The following is an 8,248-nucleotide window of genomic DNA, read 5'->3' on the forward strand; positions in this document are numbered from 1 at the left end:
TCCACCCTCTTCCATGATTTGGGCAACACTATTTTCTAACAATACATAAAAATACTGGTTTATTTTCATTCCAACCCCCCGAGTTGTAATTTAACAAATGCTGGGTTGTTTAAACCCATTGTTAGATCAACTCTAAAAAAATTCTGGGATAATTTAACTCAATGGCTGGGTTTGTCGCTTTTTGACCCACTGCTAGGTTAAAAATAATCTAGCATTTTTGGATTGTATACATAATAATATACTTAAACAATACAATTAAAACATAAAAATGTAAAAGGTGCAATGTGGGAGCTTTAGAAGGATCTCTTGACAGAAATGCAATGTAATAAACATAACTTTATTATCGGTGGTGTATAATAAGCTGTATTGTTTTTATGACCTCCACAAACAAAACTGCACAAAAGGATCGATTTAGAGACGTACAGTGTGCACAAGCTTTTAAATTTAGTCACAAACAAACCCAGGCACATAAAAAAAGATAATCAGATGCAAAACGTGCACTGCTTGTAAGTTTATTGATGTGGTTAAGAATATAAGTACTTGCATTCAAAACCTCATCTGCCAAAAGGACATTAACTGCAGGTGAGTTGCTAAGCAACCTTTGGCCTTGATGAGAGCAAATTGTAGTCACCGCTAAATGATCACAGAAACACACAAGCAAACGCACCCATGCTGAGGTATACAGTATGAGCTAAAACAAACGCTCCCTAGATGAATTAAGCGTTTGTTAACATTTATTTTATAACTACAAGATTAATATGAATGGAGAAAGTGGGCGCCGTAGGTAGAAGAATCTGATAAGTTGTTTTATGGCAAACACACAGTGCAGAATCAGCACTTCCTATTGTGTTAACAGAGAATTCAAAGGGGAGATGGACGCGAGAGATATATTATACTGTACACTTACTAATACACATGCAAAGATCTTCCCTAGTGTGTACATGCAGTTTCTTTTTATATTGGTAATATATTGCACATGTTTACACTCCTCTATGTGCAATTTAGTAAGGTGTTTGTTCAGATAGACAATGAGTACACACACGCAGATGCACACAAACATGGAGTGACAGGTCAATTACTCTCGAAGTGCTGAGCCAGCATCTAACAAATAATATTTTTATTAGGTGTTTTATATATCCATCTGCCTGTATAGGTAAAAAAAAGTGTCTTGATTCTCTTATATTTTCTTGATTCTCAAAGTAGTGTCCGGCAACCCAATCTCAGGGCATTTTGTGGTACTGCATATTTACGAAATATTTGATTTAGTTATTCATGTTCATGGACACAATATTCCTCTTTTTCATGTCATTAATCACGAATGTCTTTTTCGTTCGACTCAGCACAAATTTCTACATATTGCTTTCCTGTCCTCGAGCACGTTTTTATTGTTTGTGTCATTTTATATATATTGGTTTCTCTATTTTTTGCAATTTTTTTTACCATTGTCACTTGTTGGGGTTAGAATGACATACATTTTAGACATCCTAACCCCAATTTTAAACCCAAGCGTCAACAGTTTAAAAATTGGAAGAAAAATCTTTTAAAAACCAATACATAAAATGACATCCTAACCCAAACCCCAAATCTAACCCCAACCCGAAGCGACAATGGTTTAAAAATATATACAAAAATGCAAAAACCAATACACTGAAAAAAATGATTAATTCAATTTACTCAATTTTTAACGTAAGTGGTTGCAACCAATTTATTTAAGCTACATTTAAACAAAACAAAAAAGATAAAGATAAAATAAAAAATTATAATAAAAATAAATTAATTGCAACCACTTACCTTAAAAAATTGAGTAAATTGAATGAAAAAAATGTTCAGTGTACATAAAATGACACGAAAAAGAAAGTCGTGCCTGGGGACACAAAAAAACTATTAATAGTTTATAAAAGTTTGCGCCTAGTGACATGAAAAAGACATTCGTACTCAATAAAACAAAATAAATAAATAAATCTAATATTTCTTGACTATACCATGAAATCCCTCAAGGAAGGGTTGGGTCCGGGGACCCCTGGTGGTCCGCAATTTATAGGGCATATTTACCATTTACCAAGGGCCATCTAAAGACAATACACTTGATAAAAAGTAGCCTACTTTTTAATAGTTCCTAATACCATTTATGTATACATGTGGTACCATTATGTAGCCGGGAGGTACTAATATGCACTCTTGAAGTACAAAATTGTACCTTTTAAAAGGATGTTGGACGTTAAAGGGGACATTTCACAAAACTTTTTTAAGATGCCAAATAAATCGTTGATATCTCCAGAGTACATATGTGATGTTCAAGCTCAAAATACCATATAGATAATTTATTATAGCATGTTAAAATTGACACTTTGCAGGTGTGAGCAAAAATGTGCCGTTTTTAGGTGTCTCCTTTTAAATGCAAATGAGTTGATCCCTGCACTAAATGGCAGTGCCGTGGTTGGATAGTGCAGATTAAGTGGCGGTATTATCCCTTTCTGACATCACAAGGGGAGACAAATTTCAACGACCTATTTTTTCACATGCTTGCAGAGAATGGTTTACCAAAACTAAGTTACTGGGTTGATCTTTTCCACATTTTCTAGGTTGATAGAACATTGGGGACCCAATTATAGCACTTAAACATGGAAAGAGTCAGATTTTCATGATATGTCCCCTTTAAAGGTTCCTTATTGTACTATGCAGCCAAAATGTCAATCTACTACAGCATTGTGAAGCACCTTTATTTTAAGAGTGTAAAAATAGTCAATAAATTGATAAAAGTGAGTGCTTTATAACTTTCATAATTATAAGTGGGTCCTTTGAAATTTTCCTCTATTTGTAAGAGGTCCCTGTGGTCCCAAAAGGTTTGAGAACCCCTTTTTTAGATCAATACGTAGCGAAAATATTAGATTTTAACGGTAACACTTTACAAAAAGGTTGTATTTGTTAATACATTAGCTAATATGAATTAACAATAAACAATGCATCTACAGCATTTACAGTATTACCCTTAGTTCGTGTTCATTTCAATATTTACTAATACATTTTTTAAATCAAAAGTTGGATCTACTTTCAAAAATTCATAATAACATGTTTACAGTGTATAATAACCTGAATGTTAGTGTGCAGTTATTCCTTATCTTTTCCTAATTCAATTTACCCCATCCCTATAAAAACACACAGCATACCATCAATTTATTAGGAACAATTTATACCCACAATAAACTAGAACAGAATACTACAAAGGTCGTTTCCCAGACAGGGTTTATATAAAGACATGACTAGGCCTTAGTTGTATAGGACATTTAAGTAGTTTTTTCAAACATTCCTTACATACATCTGTGCCCTTTTCTAGCCCTGATTAATTTCTGATACCAGTTTGTAATTCTCTATCATTTCTCCTCATTGCAGTGCTGCCACCTAGAGCTCAACATTGTAAAACTAAATCAGATATTCATTCATTTTAATACAGAAGCATTCTAACAAGGCAATCATCACTATTGCTCATGCTTATCTTTAGGGCTATCTGTCATTTTAGACAGCACGCAAAAAAACTGTAGTGTCTTGTATGAGATTTTCAGACTCCAAACCCCTTGGGGCCCGAGCCGTATCCATGCAGCAGAATTAGACATGAGGGTGGGCTCTTTTGACTTATTTGGTGCTGTGTATGGACCCACAAAAGAACAAGATACGAAAAGCTTAGATGCAAAACCCTCTGCGTCTGACATGTTTTCTTTTACAATAAATGAGCATTTTTTATCAGACTCTTAATGGATTCTGCTAACATAGCACTATTTCTGAATTGCCTGAAACCAGTATTAGGCGGATTTGAAGGGAAAATTTTCAATGGACTATATTCAAACTGTATTCATGAAAAATATTATGTGCAGAGAGGATTTGGTTGATATCATTGTTATTTATGAAGGAGGTGGCGTTTGGTGACTTTTGCATATGAGCTCTTAAAATGCATCCTTCATATTTTAAATGCATTCTTGTTATATACAGTACACATAGATTGTATATAAAAGGGTGTGTATGAGTGTGACTTTTACCAGTCCAGATAGATTTGTCAAAAAGGGGAATTCATGCCAAGTTTGGTGCCAAATTGCAGCTTTTGACGTATTTGGTATCTCACTCGCATCCTGCAGCAAACCGACATTGACACAAACGTATTCTTTTTAAATTACGCATTAAAGCAACACTATGTAGTTTCCATGTAAAAATGACTCACAGCTCCCCCATGTGGTTGAAAAGCGCAACAGTGCCTGGTATCAGACACTCTTCTGCAGGCAGGGGGAGGGGCGGGGCTGTGTGCTCTACCCTCCACCGCCACTTTCAGAGTGTGCTTGTAGCAGCTAGGAGGCTGCTCAGGTTGCAGCAACAGTCCAATTTGTCCAGTTAAAAGTTGTTCTATCACTGAAATAATTTTAATGACATTATTTAAAGGTAAAAAAACTACATAGTGTTGCTTTAATATAAAGTCAGAATATATATGCATTTTAAGTATGTAAATCCAAATATAAAATTACAAATGGAAAAACTGACACCAAAACCACATGAATTCTGCTAACGCAAGCTTTTTACACAAGTAGCTTTAAAGTTGCACAGAAAAATATGAGTATGGTAAGATGATGACATTATCTACCATCCATCATTTATATTCATCGCACACAAACACACACTTGAGCAGTGCTGCTGGATGACAAAGGTCTTCATCTTGGTGGTTTATCTTCAAGCAGAAGCTGTGTAGGAGAACACCAAAACGTGAGGTGGGTGCAAGCCGCTAAAGAAGCGCAACGTCTGCAGAGCAATGTGCAAAAAAAACCCCAAATATATCAAATTGTGCATTCCTTACAAACAAAACAACTGACAGAGTTTGCTGGTTTAAACTGGTCTTTTATCCTGGCCAGCTGAAAAGTACCCAAAACTCCTTTAAAACTAAATCTATCCAACTGAGAAGTTGGCCAGGCTGTGAGACCTGCGAATCATCTCAGGAAGATTTAAGCTGTTTTTTTAGAAGGGCAATGAAGGATGCATTAACATATCTAGAAGATACACAACATGCACATTTTTAAGGCCTTTATTTAGCTGCTTCCCCTCTCTTTACCTTTTTTGGTAGGAATCTAAGTATTTACCCAGTTCCATGATGGAATTGTCAGATGGTTTTCCAAGAAGGGACACACTTGAGGGAGAAAGGTCAAAGGATGGTACTAAAATAAAGTTCATAAACAACTATAACTCAAAAACTCAATATTTCTTACAATACATGATTACATGACTTACTAGGTAAATGTGTGGATGTATGTGTGATTGCGAATTTGGAGGATTTTCAAAATTGAAAGCACTGGAAGCACAATAACAATGTGTTATTGTTGGTTTATTTGTTTGCACCTCAGTAGAGGGAAAATAAAAACAGGAGAGAAAGAGAACATCGCAGGTGCCCAGTGGAGGAGGAAGCTGACAAACACAAGACAGAATCTGTGGAAATATAACACATGATGAGACACAAGCTAAAGATGTTAATCATGAGATTATTACACAACACTATTGACAGAAAAAGAGCAAAAAAACTGACAGCATATGTCACAGAGCAAGAGAGTGTAACGCTATTGAATAGATGTAGTGAATTAAATTCCCCCTAGTAATCTAAAGCGTGAAATGCAATGCTTCGCATTTGGTGTGTATGCAGTATAAAGCTGCATTCAGACTAGCAGCAACTAGCAGTAGCAGATCTCATTGATTTCAATGGAAGCTTGGCGACTTCCGGCAACACGAGTGACAGGGACCGTTGGCGACTGGATGGGGCGTGTCCAGTCATGTGACAAAGTTGAGAAATGTTTAACTTTATGCAAATTATGAGCAACTTTCAGGAGCAACTACCAATGAGAACGAAGCAGTGGAGTTCGTTCATCCGTCTCTCATCAGTTACTGGAGTGGACTTACTCATTTGTTTATGACAACCTGATGTAGAAACGCCCTTTTTTGAAAGAGACAAGTGACACACAGCGACAAAATCGCTTATAATGTGAATGTACCTTAAGAATTAATTTGACTCCTAAGGGGGCTTGCACACTAAAGCGTTTAAAGTTCCCATGAAACTGAAATAGCGATTGTCTTATTTTCCCCGTGGTGACGTATATCCGAATGAAACGGCTTCGGATAAATTAAAAAAGGTAGGGTGGGATTTGAATTTGTTCATCGAAAACTGATTGGATCGTTAAACGTTGGGTTATGTTGCTATTTGCTACCCCGCCCACCTGCCATAACATATGACCGGAAGTAAAGAGAGATCGCTTTGAGGAGGGGAGGAGATTTGCGTTTTTGATGTAAGATTATGACGAACCATTCATTTTATTTAAATAATGAAGCTCACAAATAAGTAATTTGTAAAAAATACCCACATATTCCAAAACACATTTATGTTAAAAACTGTTTTTCATTTCAATTTCATTGCGACTTTAAACATGGCTGAAAACGTCAGGCAGACGTCAACTGTGAGCGCCTGTCAGTGTTTCTTCAGCTTAATGCTTTGGTTGCTATTTCTGTTTATCAGCCGTTGTATGATGCGTCATTTGGTTGTTAGTCCTTCGCCCTTTTTACTGTGATTGGACAGCTGAGGGAAAAGTGACATTGACGAGCTGAGCGCGCTTCATCCAAAGTTGATAATTTTTTAACTCTGGGCCGGTGCTCAGACAAAACCTGCCATCTGCTGCCATATCAGAAAAGCGTGGCGCTTTCATTGGAAACAATAATAATTTTTTATAATATTATATATTATAAAAATATAATATATAATAAATCACTCTGGCCACGGGTGAAAAATGCTTATTTAATTTAATTTAATTTAGTTTAGTTTAGTTTAGTTTAGTTTAGTTTAGTTTAGTTTAGTTTAGTTTAGTTTAGTTTAGTTTAGTTTAGTTTAGTTTAGTTTAGTTTAGTTTAGTTTTGTTTTGTTTTGTTTTGTTTTGTTTTATTTATGTCTTCTGAAGTGAAACAATATGTTTGTGAGAGAAAACAATTCATATTTTGAACTAATTTAGTGATTGCTATGTCATAGATCAGCGTGATAATTTACTTGATATCCAGAAAGCATGACTCTGGGCCGGATCTGCACTGGATCCACACCGGAGCTGCTGACATTGGCGCAGATCCGTCCGAGAGTCGTCTGCTATAATAATGAATCTTATTGGCTCTCCTGACTAGTTTTCAAGGTTTGTCATGTTGACTCCCATAATATAAAAAGATAACTTGAAAGCCATTTAATAAATTATTTGTTTGTGTTTAAATGAAGAAAGCAAGTCATATACATCTGGAATGGCATAAGGGTTAGTAAATTATGAGAAAATTTTCATATTTGTATTAAATATTTCTTTAATGTTAACACATTGCTGTACCAATGTCAGCTTGTAATTTTATACTTATAAAACAGATTCCTTTTTAAAGCAACACATGGATGAGCATGAGGAACAGCAGGCATTGAAGCAGAAACAGAAAACACTTTCTGATGCCTGCTGTCGTGTGTCGTGCCTGAAGATGACAACATATTGTAAAGCATGTCTATCACACTGACTTATATAAAACACATCCGTGTGGGAGTCTGACCTGCTTGACAAGCCTTATGACCTTGTTATTGTCTTGTGATTTAAGCTGTACTGCACAGATCAGCCCACAGATGGCACTAGAGAGCTGAATCAGGCTCACAGAGAGATCCGGTCCAAGACCCGTCAGAACTGGACCAACAACAGGTGGGAACCAGATGATCTAATGCAATACTGTCAATAAACAAAGTCAACAGATTATGCATGCCATTCCTTCATGATAAAATGTAACCAAGAGCTAGGTTTGACAATCCAGGCATGTTTGTGCAACACAGAGCTTGCATTACAATAAAATAGGATTAGGGTGTTTTTTTAGTCCGCTAATATTTTTAGCTCTTGACAGGTGGTGAAGAAATGAGAAAAGGTTAGTGGCAGGGTGAAGAAATCACCTGATGTTGCTTTGCAAGAAGATTTTGTTGTTGCTGATGTTCTGACTGCTCACGAGACAACACACAACCTCTACATACTCCTGCACAATGGACACCATCTCGCATTCAGCTACACAGACACACAAACACGACAAATACAGGTCAGCAATGGTGATGATGGTTTGATCAAATCTGACGGGTATGCCGAATAATCTGTGCATCTCACTTTGTGATGTGAACTCGGTGTCATGATCCTGTCAGCCTTGTATGTCTTTTAACTTGTTTTGTGTAACAGGGTCATGG

At 36.2% G+C, this 8,248-nt stretch overlaps 1 long non-coding RNA gene across 1 annotated transcript; it reads right to left on the minus strand.

Moving 5' to 3' along the window:
* Positions 1 to 7,491: 7,491 nt before the first annotated feature.
* Positions 7,492 to 8,248, minus strand: LOC135735567 (uncharacterized). Its single transcript, XR_010527653.1, has 3 exons — positions 8,172 to 8,248; positions 7,967 to 8,075; positions 7,492 to 7,751 (listed from the first exon to the last, which is right to left on the minus strand). It is a non-coding gene; the product is annotated as an uncharacterized lncRNA (long non-coding RNA).

The sequence above is a fragment of the Paramisgurnus dabryanus genome, chromosome 4 (genome assembly GCF_030506205.2).
Source record: "Paramisgurnus dabryanus chromosome 4, PD_genome_1.1, whole genome shotgun sequence".
Lineage (NCBI taxonomy): Eukaryota > Metazoa > Chordata > Actinopteri > Cypriniformes > Cobitidae > Paramisgurnus > Paramisgurnus dabryanus.